The 15,013-nt window shown below is 43.9% G+C and overlaps 1 protein-coding gene across 1 annotated transcript in view; it reads right to left on the bottom strand.

Moving 5' to 3' along the window:
• The window catches only part of LOC130272693 (aquaporin-4-like), a 46,922-nt gene extending 33,589 nt beyond the window's left edge, over nucleotides 1–13,333 (bottom strand). Inside the window, exons 1-2 of the mRNA XM_056518552.1 lie at nucleotides 13,270–13,333; nucleotides 13,024–13,167 (exon numbers count right to left, since the gene is read on the bottom strand). The gene's annotated coding sequence lies outside the window, so the exon portion shown is untranslated. The remainder of the gene's footprint in view (nucleotides 1–13,023; nucleotides 13,168–13,269) is intronic.
• Nucleotides 13,334–15,013: the final 1,680 nt, after the last annotated feature.

The raw sequence follows: 15,013 nt of genomic DNA, 5'->3' as shown, positions 1-15,013 counted from the left end.
TCCTAGAGGCTACCTGAAAGGGCGGAGCCATGAAGCTCCAGACTTTAGTCCATAAGTAATTTCTTCTCTGATAACCTGTTATGACTAAAGACGTTCCCGTGGACGCCGGGTAGCTATCTTTATTTCATCCAGAAGTACTCTCGGTAAAATACACAGGTTTCTTATTTGATTAAGTTACCTCATTTTAATGTGGACAGAATTATTTTATGGGGAGGAGCAGACCTGGCTTATATATAACCTCAATTATGAGATGGTAATATTAGTTTATAAGCCACACACCCTTCTACTGCAGATGAGCGGGGCATGTCTTATGGGGATCATATTGCATATTAGCATAGTCTAAATGGGATTTTCCTCTGCTCCCCCAAGTAAGATAATAATTCCAACAAGGAAACTTAATTTAAAGGGATATTCTGGGCAAAAACATCTTATCCCCTTTCGAAAGGATAGGGGATAAGATGTCTGATCGTGGGGGGCCCGCCGATCTCCCTGCAGCATCCTGCATTCTATGCGCAGCTACATCTGAAGTTTCGGAAACCTCCGGGCTTCCGAGACTGGGACATGACGTCACACCACGCCCCTTCCATTCATTTCTATGGGAGGGGGTGTAATGGCCACAACGCCCCTTCCTATAGACATGAAGACATTTTTGCGTACTATAGTAGCGTACTATAAATGATATATTTAGTACTGCATCTTACCAGACATAGTTGTTACAGTTGTGCTCCAGTCGGAATCGCCAGCGTTTTCTGTCCCCGCTGTAGTCGGGGCTGAGATTCCCAGTGCGAGACGCACCCGCATGCGACTCTCAGCCCGTCGCTCACCGTCCTGTGCCCTTGCTCCCTTATGTCCCCGCAGCACCAGTGTGTGCCTCTGGCCCTTTTGGCGCACGTGCGCCGGAACTCTGTTTCTTCAAGGGCCAGTACCCTATTAGTTTGTGTTTTCACCGGTCCCCTGGTCTTTAAGTATCTGCTCCTCCCTGCTACCTGGGCCGGATCTTCATTGTCTGTCTTTGTCTGTGATTGTCCTATGCCTAAGTCAAGTCCTGTTCCTGAGTCAAGTCCTGTTCCGGAGTCAAGTCCTGTTCCCAAGTCTATGTACCTGTTCCTAGTTCCGGCCTGTCCTGTACCTGTGTTCCTGCCTTGTCCTTCTGGCCTGCCCGCCAAGTCCTGCCCAACACATCATCTCTGCTACATTCTTTCAGTCCCTGTCAGTGTCATGTCACCCACCAGCTATCTGTGTGGATGAGTCCTGCCAGGGGTAGCCACCTGGGTGCCACCCGCTGCAGCAAGACCATCCTGCTTTGTGGCGGGGTCTGGTGAAAATCAGTGGCACATTAGACCCCGCACCCTGGCACGGCTCCCTGGCTCCACCACCTGCTGTGGACCTGCCGTGATTCCTAACAATAGTTGTGGTTAGAACTGGGCAGGATTCACTCCCATTTTGTATATATGAAATGCCCATTTGATATCATTTGATGTGGTGATCTCTATGCAAAGTAATCTATTGATATCTGAACTAACCTACTTCTGTGACTAAGTTTAATATGGTTAAATAACATACTAATACATCATTGATTTATATCTGATCTTGTCATTGATATTCTTTATATAATTTCATGTATATTATATTCTGTGTTTATTACTCTCCTTTAATGTTAATTAATTGTAACCAATAAATGTACATATCATTTTTATAATAACTGCATTATTATTTTATAATATTGCAAAAGTTACTTCTACCCCTACTTCAAAGAACTCATATCTGGGAAAATAGTTGGGCCCAGATATAGTGAATTTCATTGTTTGTATATTTTTGGCAATTCATAACGGTCATAATATTTTTCATATTTTTGTTGCCCGTAATTAATAATTCACAATTCATAAATTAGTTATTAACCGCAACAATGCGTCCACTCATCCAACGGCACAGAAGCTGAATGTGCACCTGTCCAAGTGGCTGGTGCTGCAGTCCCTCCCTTTTCAAGGGGTGAACTCTGCACCTTTCAGAGAACTGATGGCTTGTGCCGAGCTGACTGGAGAGTCCCAAGCCGTCATTTCTTTGCGAAGAAGGCAGTACCAGCCCTGCACAATTTTGTGGAACAGAAGGTGTGCCAGTCCTTGAGCTTGTCGGTGAGTATCAAAGTGCACAGCAGCCCCGATGTGTGGAGCTGTAACTACGGTCAGGGACAATACATGTCCTTTACAGCCCACTGGGTGAATGGGGTTCCTGCACAGCCACAACAGCAATTTGGACAGGTCACGCACACTTGGTCCTGTGACAGTGTGCGACTCCTTCTCCTCATCCTCCACCTTATCCTCAGCCTCTACTGCACAGACAAGGCTCAGTGCCCCTCCAGCATACCATGTGTGCAGGGCACGGCGGTGTCACGCTGTTCTTTACATGGTTTGCCTTGGCGAATGGAAATAATCAAGAAATAGAATCATGGCTTACTCTCCGAAAACTTGAGATGGGAATCATGGTGACCAACAATGGGAAAAACATCTTGTCTGTGCTACGAGGAAGTCTAAGACATGCGCCCTGCATGGCACACGTGTTTAATTTGGTTGTCAAGCGGTTCCTGAAGTGTTCCTAACAATGGGAAGGAAACTTTGCATGCACTTCAGCCATTCGTACACTGCAAAGCCCACCCTCCTTGAGCTGCTTCATCAGAACGGTATCCACTAACATAGTCTGATTTGCGACGTTTCCACACATTGGAATTCCACCCTCCATATGTTGGACCGACTATACGAACATAGAAAAGCCATCACCGATTTCTTGATTATTCAAGCAGATAGGGGGACTCCCCTATGTAACTTCAATGTCAACCAGTGGCAGCTCATACGTGACACCTGCCGTTTGCTCAGGCCCTATGAGGAAGCCACCTTATTAGTCAGTCGCCAGGATTAGGGGTTGAACAACATCATTCCACTGCTTCATTTACTACAACATGTGTTGGAAATGATGGCTGGTCAGGGCACTGGAGATGTGGCACCTACATCTCACGGCCACATGAGCTCTGTGGGGGCTGAACTGGAGGAGGGGGAGGGGCACAGTTGAGCACAGTTTATGTTTCGGGAGATGGGCAGTTTTTCTAGTCATATGACAGGAGATGAGAAGCAGGATCAGCCAGAGAAGCTAGAGGGTTATGAGGAAGGTGAGACAGAGGATACAGACACACTGTGGCAGTATGCAGTGGTGATGGAGTCTGGGAGTTCCTCTGAGTCAATTGCACAAATGGAACGATGCATGCCCCCTTGCTTGCGTAGTGACCGCCAAATTGTCACCATTCGGCAGGGGGATGACTTCTGGCTCTCCACCTTATTGGACCCTCACTACTGCCACAAAATGGGGCCCTTTTTAACACCCACTGAGAGGGAGGAAAAACTGACCTACTACAAAGACATCCTACGTAGTCAGTTGGCTGATGCCTATCTGCACAATCCCATCCTCTCGCACCCACCCACCTTCGTCACCGGGTACTGGTATTGCCACCCACTGCACCACACCTCTAGGCTGTCCCATTCTGCCACCATATATTCTCCTCATGCTGGTGCTAGCTTCAAGCTGTCTCATACTGCCACCATATGTTCTCCTCATGCTGCTGCCACCTCCAGGCAGTGTTATTCAGCCACTATATGGTCTCCTCATGCTGCCGCTAACTCCAGGCTGTGTAATTCAGCCACTATATGTTCTCCTCATTCTGGCACCAACTCCAGGCTGTGTCATTCAGCCACTATATGCTGCCACCACCTCCACACTGTGTCATTCAGCCACTATAGGGTCTCCTCATGCTGCTGCCACCTGCCTGCTGTGTCATTCAACCACTAAATGGTCTCCTCATGCTGCTGCCACCTCCACGCTGGGTCATTCAGGCACTATATGGATCCTTATGCTACCACCACCTCCACATTGGGTCATTCAGCCACTATATGGTCTCCTCATGGTGCCGCCAACTCCAGGCTGTGCCATTCAGCCACTATATGGTCTCCTCATGCTGCCACCACCTCCACGCTGTGTCATTCAGCCACTATATTGTTACGCCGAGCGCTCCGGGTTCCCGCACCTCCCCAGAGCACTCGCAGCGTTCTTCTGTTCGCAGCGCCCCGGTCAGACCCGCTGACCGGGAGCGCTGCGATAATGTCCCTAACCGTGATGCGATGCGCGACGCGCCTGCTCGCGATTCGCATCCCGGCCCGCTTACCAGACTCGTTCCCCGTTTGTGCTGTCTCGGCGCGCGCAGCCCCGATCCCTAGGGCGCGCGCGCCGGCTCCTTAAGATTTAAAGGGCCAGTGCACCAATGATTGGTGCCTGGCCCAATCAGTCTGATTAGCTTGCACCTGTTCCATGCTCATATAACCTCACTTCCCCTGCATTTCCTAGCCGGATCTTGTTGCCATTGTGCCTTGAGAAAGCTATCACTGTGTTTGCCATTTCCAGTGTTCCTGACCTCTTGCCGTTGCTATTGACTACGAACCTTGCCGTCTGCCCCGACCTTCTGCTACATCTGACCTTGCTTCTGCCTAGTCCTACTGTCCCACGCCTTCTCAGCAGTCAGCGAGGTTGAGCCGTTGCCGGTGGATACGACCTGGTTGCTACGGCCGCAGCAAGACCATCCCGCTTTGCGGCGGGCTTTGGTGAAAACCAGTAGCAACCCTAGAACCGGTCCACCGACACGGTCCACGCCAATCCCTCGCTGACACAGAGGATCCACCTCCGGCCTGCCGAATCCTAACAGAAGATCTGGCCATGGATCCCGCTGAGATGCCGCTGCCAAGTCTCGCTGATATATTCACGGTGGTCGCCCAGCAATCCCGACTGTTCGCCCAACAAGGTCACCAGCTGTCGAACTTGACCACCATGCTACAGCAACTTCAGTCACAGCTACAGCAGCTGCTACAGCAACAACCATTTCCCCCTCCGGCTCCTGCACCTCCTCCGCAGCGATCGGCCGCTCCTAACCTCCACTTGTCCCTGCCGGACAAATTTGATGGGGACTCTAGACTCTGCCGTGGTCTCCTGTCTGGGAAGGCCCTGTCATGGACCACACCGCTCTGGGCACCTCTCTCACAGTATCCTTTGCAATCTACCCCTGTGCCTCCCGCCGAGGAGGCTATGCAAGTGGATCGGTCTCGCCTGACCCATGAAGAGAGGACTCGCCGCAGAGATAAAAATTTATGTCTGTACTGCGCTAGTACCGAACATTTCTTGGTGGATTGCCCTATTCGTCCTCCACGTCTGGGAAACGCACGCACCCAGCTCACGTGGGAGTGGCGTCTCTTGATCTGAGGTCTGCTTCTCCACGTCTCACTGTGCCCGTACGGATTTCTCCTTCTGCGAACTCCTTCTTCTCAGCTGTGGCCTTCTTGGACTCTGGTTCTGTGGGAAATTTTATTTTGGCCTCTTTTGTTAATAAGTTCAACATCCCTGTGACCCGTCTCGCCAAGCCGCTCTACATTTCCTCAATCAACGGAGTAATATTGGACTGCACTTTACGTTACCGCACAGAACCCCTGCTCATGAGCATTGGACTGCATCTCGAAAAAATTGAACTTTTTGTTTTGCCCAACTGCACCTCTGAAGTCCTCCTCGTTCTGCCATGGCTCCAACGCCACTCTCCTACCCTTTGACTGGACCACCGGGGAGATCAAGAGCTGGGGTGCTTCTTGCCACAAAAAATGCCTCACGTCTGCTCCCAGTCCCGTCAGTCAAACCTCAGTGTCTCCTCCTTTACTTGGTCCCCCAAAGGCCTATCAGGACTATGCTGTGTCTCCTCCTCATAGCCCCTGTCCTGGTAACACTCTGCCCCGTGCCAAGCTTCACCCTCTTTCCCCCCTCCCCACTCCCACGCCTTCTGGTTTGCCTGCTGTTGATGAGGTTTCCCGGGACTTCTCCACCATCTGGAAAGAGACTCAAAAATCCCTCATACAGGCCTCATCCCGGATGAAGAAGCATGCCGACAAAAAAAGAAGAACTCCTCCTGTCTTTGTTCCTGGAGACAAAGTGTGGCTCTCCGCCAAGTATATCCGCTTCTGTGTCCCCAGTTATAAAGTGGGACCACGTTATCTTGGACCCTTTAAAATCAAGTGCCAAATCAATCCTGTCTCCTACAAACTCCTTCTTCCCCCTTCTCTCCGTATTCCCAATGCTTTTCATGTCTCTCTCCTTAAACCGCTTATCCTTAACCGCTTCTCTCCCAAGGTTGTTGCTCCCACTCCTGTCTCCGGGTACTCAGATGTCTTCTCGGTTAAAGAAATTCTCGCGTCTAAGACGCTCAGAGATAAAAGAATTTTTCTTGTAGATTGGGAGAATTGTGGTCCTGAGGAGAGGTCATGGGTATCCAAGGATAACATTCTCGACAAGGACCTAATTCAAAAATTTTCAGGTTCCAAAAAGAGGGGGAGACCCAAGGGGGGGGGGTACTGTTACGCCGAGCGCTCCGGGTTCCCGCTTCTCCCCGGAGCGCTCGCAGCGTTCTCCTGTTTGCAGCACCCCGGTCAGACCCGCACTCATAACCTCACTTCCCCTGCACTTCCTTGCCGGATCTTGTTGCCATTGTGCCTTGAGAAAGCTATCACTGTGTTTGCCATTTCCAGTGTTCCTGACCTCTTGCCATTGCTATTGACTACGAACCTTGCCACCTGCCCCGACCTTCTGCTACGTCTGACCTTGCTTCTGCCTAGTCCTACCGTCCCACGCCTTCTCAGCAGTCAGCGAGGTTGAGCCGTTGCCAGTGGATACGACCTGGTTGCTACCGCCGCAGCAATACCATCACGCTTTGCGGCGGGCTTTGGTGAAAACCAGTAGCAACCCTAGAACCGGTCCACCGACACGGTCCACGCCAATCCCTTGCTGACACAGAGGATCCACCTCCAGCCTGCCGAATCCTAACATATATGTTCTCCTCAAGCTGCCGCAACCTCCACACTGTGTCATTCAGCCGCTATATGGTCTCCTCATACTGATGCAGGCTCTGTCATTGTGCCGCTTTGCGACAGTGATTCTAATAGTGACCCCTCTGATCTGCATGTCATACTGAATAACAGTTATTATTTCACTAACCCAGCACACACGCTATGCTTGTTATAGCAAGTCAAAGTGTTCTACACCCCTATTGAGGCTCTCAGTTGGAAAGATATAGCCGTTTTTAAAAGCGATTCGGACAGAAACAAATTTTGGGGGAAATTCAAATGTTTCTAATATATTTGTTTCTATGTGTTTTTTTTTACTTTGAAAAGCTGGCCTTTAGGGGTCTCCCTACTGGTCCAGGCTGCATTTTCCCCACTAACTTTGAACCGGGCAGAAATCCAAACTCAGGAAATGCAGTCTGGACATATTCTCCCATAGCTTGCTCTCTGCCTGTATATGAAACAGTCGCATCTCATCGTGATGCCGGTCACGTACATGGTCATGTGCGGTAGTCATGTGACACAGCTCTTTCGGGTGTCTGGGGTCACTGACGTCAGCAGCGTTCATGTGCCATGATATGCCATGGAGAAGCCATGTACCTATACTCTGGCACTAATTAGGTAATTGATTATTGTTTTCTTCTCATTGGGTCACCATGTATATATAAGGATAGAACGTCTGGGATGTAACCACTCCAGGACGAAGGTCAGCATGCAGAAAAGCATGTTGGAGTGGCATCATCCCGGTCCCTGCATTGTATCTCTCTCATCGTGATTTAGTGGGTAGTATATGCTGCTAATGCACTGTTTACTGTCACCTTTTGGACATTACTGCCATCTTTTGCACACAGCACTTTACTTATTAGCATTGTTATGTATTAATGTGCTGTGTTTATCAAGATATTATGTAAGCATAACTGTTACCCACATAATATCATCATATCAATGCAGTGTGTCTGGTGATGTCAGTATATGGTTGTTTTCATGCATACCAATAAATATTTATTTTATTAAGATTTGAGTGACACCATGAGTTTCTTTTGGTTCATTAGTGTATATGAAACAGGTAGAAAGCGAGCTCCGTGCACCCCCTGCCTCTGCCTACCAACACACTGAGCCCGCAGCGTGTGTGATTCTCTGTGTAGCGCGCACGGGATAGAGAGGGGAGGCATTGCAGCCAGCGCACCGGGGAAGAATCTCATCTAAGCGTTATGAGTATGTTATAAAAGTATTACTAATGTGCAGCATAGATGAGATGAGGAAGGGCAGAAGTGAGCCCTGGCAGGCATACAGGCCTGCAAAATAGCACATGGAGGGGGGGGGGGGGGGGGTTTAGCAAAAAAAAAAAGTCAGGATGTAGCTCAGAATAAATTAGGAAGAGCAGAAGTTATTTAGGGATAGATTAGTTTATGACAGGTACAAAAATATATAAAATAAATAAAAATAAACAATTTCCTTTTCACCCAATATACAGTGCATGATGTTTTTTAGATTGAAAATATTTACATTTTTGGGATTAATGTGTCTATAAACACCTGGGCTATAAAATAATCATATAATTTACCCCACTCGGCAAACAATGTCAAATTAATTTAAAAAAATTGACAAAATTACTGTTTTGTTAACCTCACCTTTGTAAAAACAAAATGAAAAGTCATCAAAATGTCACATAAAGTAAAAATAATACCATTAAAAATGTATCCTGCAAAAACGAATAAAAAACAAATACAGCTTGTAGTATATGGTGATGCACAAACAAGATTTTTTTTTCAACAAGATTTTTGTTATCTTTTAGAAGAGTTTCCATTTTTTTTTTTTACTAATAAAGAAGTCAAGTTAACTAGTTTGTAGGTACTAGTTTCTTTCCTACTGCTCTTCTTGTGGATGAATTCTTCAACCAACAGAAACTTCTCTGTTATAAGGGATTTGTTGTACAGAGTCAGTAAGTCTAGGTTCACACTGAGAAAGCTCAGGACAGAAAATTTCCGTCCCGAGATTTCGAGAGCACCCAGCATGGACTGAATCAGTCAGCACCAGGACTACACAGACATTGCCTTCCTCATAGATGGTAATGTCTGCAGTAAGTATTCCGGAATATCTGTTGCTACAATTCCCTAGTGTGCCAGCAATGGGATTCTGCTTCACTGCAGTTTTCAGCAAAAATTCCTAAGTGGAATTTCGGACAGAAATTCTGTAGTTATAACCTAGCCTTAGGGTTCAGCAATTGCCTTATTTAAAGTGGACCTGACAGATGGAAAACATAGGTTTTGATAAGCATTAGTGTTGAGCGGCATAGGCCATATTCGAATTCGCGAATATTCGCGAATATATGGCCAAATATTCGTCATATATTCGCGAATATTCGCGTTTTATTTTCGCATATGCAAATATTCGCGTATGCGAAAAGTAACATATGCGAAAATTTACATATGCAAAGACCTGTACAAGCACAAATTCGCATATGCGAAAAGTAGCATATGCTAATTTTCGCATATGCGAAAATTAGCACACCAGTCTCACACAGTAGTATTAGAGCCTTCTTTACACCACACAAGCTGGAAGCAGAGAGGGATGATCACTGTGATGTGTACTGTGAAAAAAAAAAAAAAAAAAGAATATTCGTAATTACGAATATATAGTGCTATATTCGCGAATATTCGCGAATTCGCGAATATGCGATATTCGCGAATAAAATTCGTATTGCGAATATTCGCGAGTAACACTAATAAGCATATGGCTAGATACGAGGTAGTCATTATGATTCCAGGATTCCCTTTTCATTTCTATAGTCCTTTCCAGCGCTAAAATGTAAGCATTTTTGTTAATGTGCCCAGGGGGCATTTCCCAGCAGAACAAAAGCCCATGTCAGTCCAGCCTATGTCCTCTTTATTAGTGCCCACTGGCCTGCTTGCATCCTCCTATCCTGTTTAACTGACAGTCACTAGATAAAGAGGACATGAAGCAGACTTACCTGGACTCTTTCTGAGAAAATCCCTCTGGGCACTTGAGCCTAATTTACATATTAACAGAGAGGCTTATATCTGAATAGTGGTGAGGACTATTAAAATAAAAAAGGGTATGCCTGAGTCATGATGGATAGCCATATCCTGCCATGTACCCTGTTTTTCTTCTGATCTGCTTACATTTCTAAATTGGAAAGTCCACTTGAAACCAATGCATCTGAACCCTTACAACTATAGGCAATGTCATGCCCAACCATACCATAACTATGAAAGCTGTCTTCTGAAAACGATGTAACAAAAGCAGCTATTGAAATGGGCAGCAATAGAGATGAGAAAACTTTTGGAAAAAAAACTATTCGGCCAATTTGCCGAATTTTCCCAAAAAATGTCCAAATTTGTCTGCAGTGAATCTGTATTAAAAATGGCTATTTCTGGCCTACAGAGAGCCTCAATAGTGGTGTAGGACAGTTTGCTTTGTTCTAACATGCATTGGTGAGTGTGCTATGTTAGTGAAATAATACTGTTATTCAGTATGACATGCAGATTACAGGCTTTGCTATTAGAATCACTGGTGCAGAGCGTCTGAATGTGGCAGCTAGGAGTCCATATGGCATCAAAATTTAAGAGAGTAAATCGTTTTTTGTTAATGTAATTTTTATTTAATTTGAATGTGTATATATATTTTGAGTACCCATTCTGGTGAGCATCGAGTTGGAGGTTTGCCGCAAGGCCATATGAGGCCATATGCCCAGCAGAGGTGAATGAAATGAGTGTTTGGGTCCCATCCGAAATGAGGCCACCTCCGCGTGGTGGATGGGGGACACGTTTTGATCAAAAAGTGCGCTAAGAGCCTCCATTTTTTGACCAAGAGTGCTGCTGCAACCTTTCTTTTTTGCATACTTCTTATTTACCTCTTGGGGTCTCCCATTTCTCCTGGTCATCTCTGAGATGTTTTTACAATTTGAGTGGAGTAATTTTACAATTTGAGTGGACATGATTTGGAAAGACAAAGCCCTGTCTATATAAGGTCTCACAGTTGAAAAAGCATATAAACACTAAGTCATGTGAAGGAAAGAACTGCCGGAAGACCCCAGACATGTGAAAACACATATCTGGAGAAGGGTACAAAAATTTCCTGCTGCACTAAAAGTTCCCAAGTGCACAGCAGTTGTCTTCATAATTCTTAAATAAGCTGGGAACAAGCAGGGCTCTTCCTAGAGCTGGCCACCCCACCACATTAAAGGGGTACCCCAATGGCCAGCATTCAGAACATTTAGTTCTGAACACTGTGTGCGTGCCTCAGGAGTTGGCCACACCCCCTTGGGACATCATGCCACACCCCCTCAAAGTAAGTCTATGGGAGTTGACGTGGCAGCCGTCACGCCCCCTCCCAAAGACTTGCATTGATGGGGGGAGGCGTTGACTCATGAGAGGGTGTGCCCGACCGCCGCACCGCACGCAGTGTGGCCAGTGGAATACCCCTTTAAGTACTCATGGTAGAAGGGCCTTGGAAAGAGAAGTGACCAAGATCCCAATGTCACTTTTGCTGAGCACCAAAAATTCTGGGGGAAATTTATCAAAGCCTGTGCAAAGGAAAAATTGCCTAGTTGCCCATAGCAGCCAATCAGATTGCTTCCTTCATTTTGCAGAAGCCTTGTTAAAAATGAAAGAAGTGATCTGATTGGTTACTATGGGCAACTGAGCAACTTTTCCTCTGGACAGGTTTTGATAAATCTCCCCCTCTGTGTCCAGATTAGAGAAACTTCCAGAAAGTCAGTCATCACTGTAGCACTCCACCAATCTAGGCTTTATGGCAAAGTGGCCAGAAAGAAGGCTCTTAGCAGTGTAATACACATAGAGGCTGCTTGGAGTTTGCAAAAAAAGAACCTCAACACTATCAGACTGTGAAAAACAAAGATCTGGTCTGATGAAACCAAGTCTGACATTTTTTAACTCAATTCTAAGCCTTATGTGTGAAGTAAACCATCCCTACAGTAAACATGGTGGTGGCAGCATCATGCTGTGGGAGGGTTTTTCAGTGGCAGGCACAGGGAGACTGGGTTGAGGGAAAACTGAATGGAGAAAAATATATTTTTAATGAGATATTTTTAATGACAAAGGGATCCAGAGTGCTCTGGACCTCTAGACTGAGCGTCGGGTTTACCTTACAAAAGGACAATGGGGGACATTTATCATTGATTGCTTTGGTAAGCAAGTTTTGAAGGCATTTTTATTTTATTTTTTGCTTTAGTTTTGCTTATGTACTGCATATTTATCATACTATAACTAGGGGTTGATAAATTTGGAGCACATAAGCAAAACAAAAACGTCGCAGCTGAGACATTTTTGTGACATTTTACTCACATACGCTGCTCAAAAAAAGAAAGGGAACACTAAGATAACACATCCTAGATCTGAATGAATGAAATAATAGTATGAAATATTTTCGTCTTTACATAGTTGAATGTGCTAACAACAAAATCACACAAAGATTATCAATGGAAATCAAATTTATCAACCCATGGAGGTTTGGATATGGAGTCAAACTCAAAATCATAATGGAAAACCACACTACAGGCTGATCCAACTTTGATGTAATGTCCTTAAAACAAGTCAAAATGAGGCTCAGTAGTATGTGTGGCCTCCACGTGCCCGTATGACCTCCCTACAACGCCTGGGCATGCTACTGATTAGGTGGTGGATGGTCTCCTAAGGGATGTCCTCCCAGACCTGGACTGATGAGGAAAAAATGAAAATGCAAAAATGGAAAAACCCTGAGTCCTTAAGGGGCTAAATCAAATACTGACAGATAACAAACCATTTTATACAATTTAATATTGATGCCAAAAAGGTAACAGTTTCCACTTATATCTAGGTCCCACTGAATCTCTCGAAGATTATGTTAGTTGTACATCATATTGTTACTGCATGAAGGGTATTAAATACATTTCATTATAAATATAAATATATATATATATATATATATATATATATATATATATATTAATATTCCTTAGCTTACAGTAAAGCATCCTACTTAAGGATAGATACATATTTTTATCTGTAAATATTAATCTTTCCATGTTACACATTTCAGTTATAGTTTTAATAAACATTATCATGAAGAATATATGTTCTGTGCATTTTACCTTAAATAGTGCAATCCTGCGCTCCTGTAAAATTCAGTTTCCCTGGTTTCTAAAAGACTCTCTGCTTTCTAGTAATGTCACATAGGACTGCATGAGATGATCACAGGGTCCTCCCTCAGCCGAGCCATCTCTCCTCCACTGCACCTAAATAATTACCAGTGATGAACACCTGCTCCACACTTCAGTGACTCTGTAACCTGTAGATGATCTATGTCTAGCTATACAGTATATAGTATGTTAAATAACCTGTGACCTGTTGCAAAACTACAGCCTTCGGCTGCCCCGGCATGATGGGAGTGGCGGTCTTGCAATGGCTGGAATAATAACTCAAAATAACATAATTAACTTTATCATATAAACTACTTATAGTAATAAAATATAAATAAATTATATGACAAAAAAATTGCAATGAGATTCATAATACGCATAATATTGCACAGTTATGAAATGTACTGTTACATAGTCTACTTTATTATATCTTGTTTATTCTACTTTATTGTATCTTGTTCCGTGCCATGTGGGTATACCTTTCTTTTAGTGAACGTGATTGAGAACAAAATTATATTTTTTATCTATTTATCTCTTATACAGTGACTGTGATTTCTTTCATTTAAATCATGGAACTAATGTGATTCATTGTATATTACATACAGAATTGCCCAATACTTGCATGCAGATATACAGCAAACATTTCTGTATTTCACTAACACAGGTAGGCTTCTTGGTAGAAGGAGGAAAATACATTATTTGAATGGAAATAGGAGGATGAAAGGTAAGTGTTGTTTCAGGTATTGCCTTCTTATGTTGCTATGTTACATTTGCATGTTTAGGAACAGAAGAAATCTCTATGGAATTAACATCTAGAATCTGCCAAGTCATATACTTATAGTAGAGTGCTGTAGAGATCTTTATGAATTGTATTATTCATCATCAACATTAAAACGCATTATCAACATTAAAAGAGATTAAAATTAATCAGAAATATCTGCCCCCTTCTGATGTAATTTCCTTTGTAGAGTTCTACTTAAAGGCGTACTCCGGTGAAAACCGTTTTTTTTTTTTTTTCTTAAATCAACTGGTGCCAGAAAGTTAAACAGATTTGTAAATTACTTCTATTAAAAAAAATCTTAATCCTTCATGTACTTATTAGCTGCTGAATACTACAATGGAAATTATTTTCCATTTGAAACACAGAGCTGTCTGCTGACATCATGAGCACAGTGCTCTTTGCTGACATCTCTGTCCATTTTAGGTACTGTCCAGTAGTAGGAGAAAATCTCCATAGCAAACATATGCTGCCCTGGACACTTCCTAAAATGGACAGAGATGTCAGCAGAGAGCACTGTGCTCATGATGTCAGTAGACAGCTCTGTGTTTCAAAAAGAAAAGAATTCCCGCTGTAGTATTCAGCAGCTAATAAGTACAGGAAGGATTAAGATTTTTTAATAGAAGTAATTTACAAATCTGTTTAACTTTCTGGCACCAGTTGATTTAAAAAAAAAAAAAGTTTTTCACTGGAGTACCCCTTTAAACCCGCCCCGGTGAATGCATTTTTGGCTTTTTTGTGGTTTGGAAGGCATTGTTTATTCAGAATCTCTGCTCCCCAAGGAATATTGGCCCCCAAAGATTGCTGCAAATTGTTTGCTGTTGCCACGCAGGATCCAGTTGATAAGTCAGGTTTGTGTTTTATTTATTTATATATATATATATATATATATATATATATATATATATATTTTTTTTTTTTTTTTTTTTTTTGGGTGGGAAATGCTAAAAAATGTTAAACTGACTTGTTTTTATGTGCAATGGTTGTTTTGTAGGCTATTTCTCGTAGGAGACACAGATACTGGGTTCATCCTCTACATGGCAGATGTCTTATGAAGGCACTTTTTCCGTTTGGCACCGGACTTTGAGAAGGTATATCCTTTTTAATTTTTAGATTTACCTATGTTTATTTATTTGAACTGTATATATATATATATATATATAT

This window comes from Hyla sarda, chromosome 5 (genome assembly GCF_029499605.1).
Source record: "Hyla sarda isolate aHylSar1 chromosome 5, aHylSar1.hap1, whole genome shotgun sequence".
NCBI lineage: Eukaryota > Metazoa > Chordata > Amphibia > Anura > Hylidae > Hyla > Hyla sarda.
The sequence above is the reverse complement of the archived record's forward strand: the minus strand, read 5'-3'. Positions and strand labels throughout refer to the sequence as shown.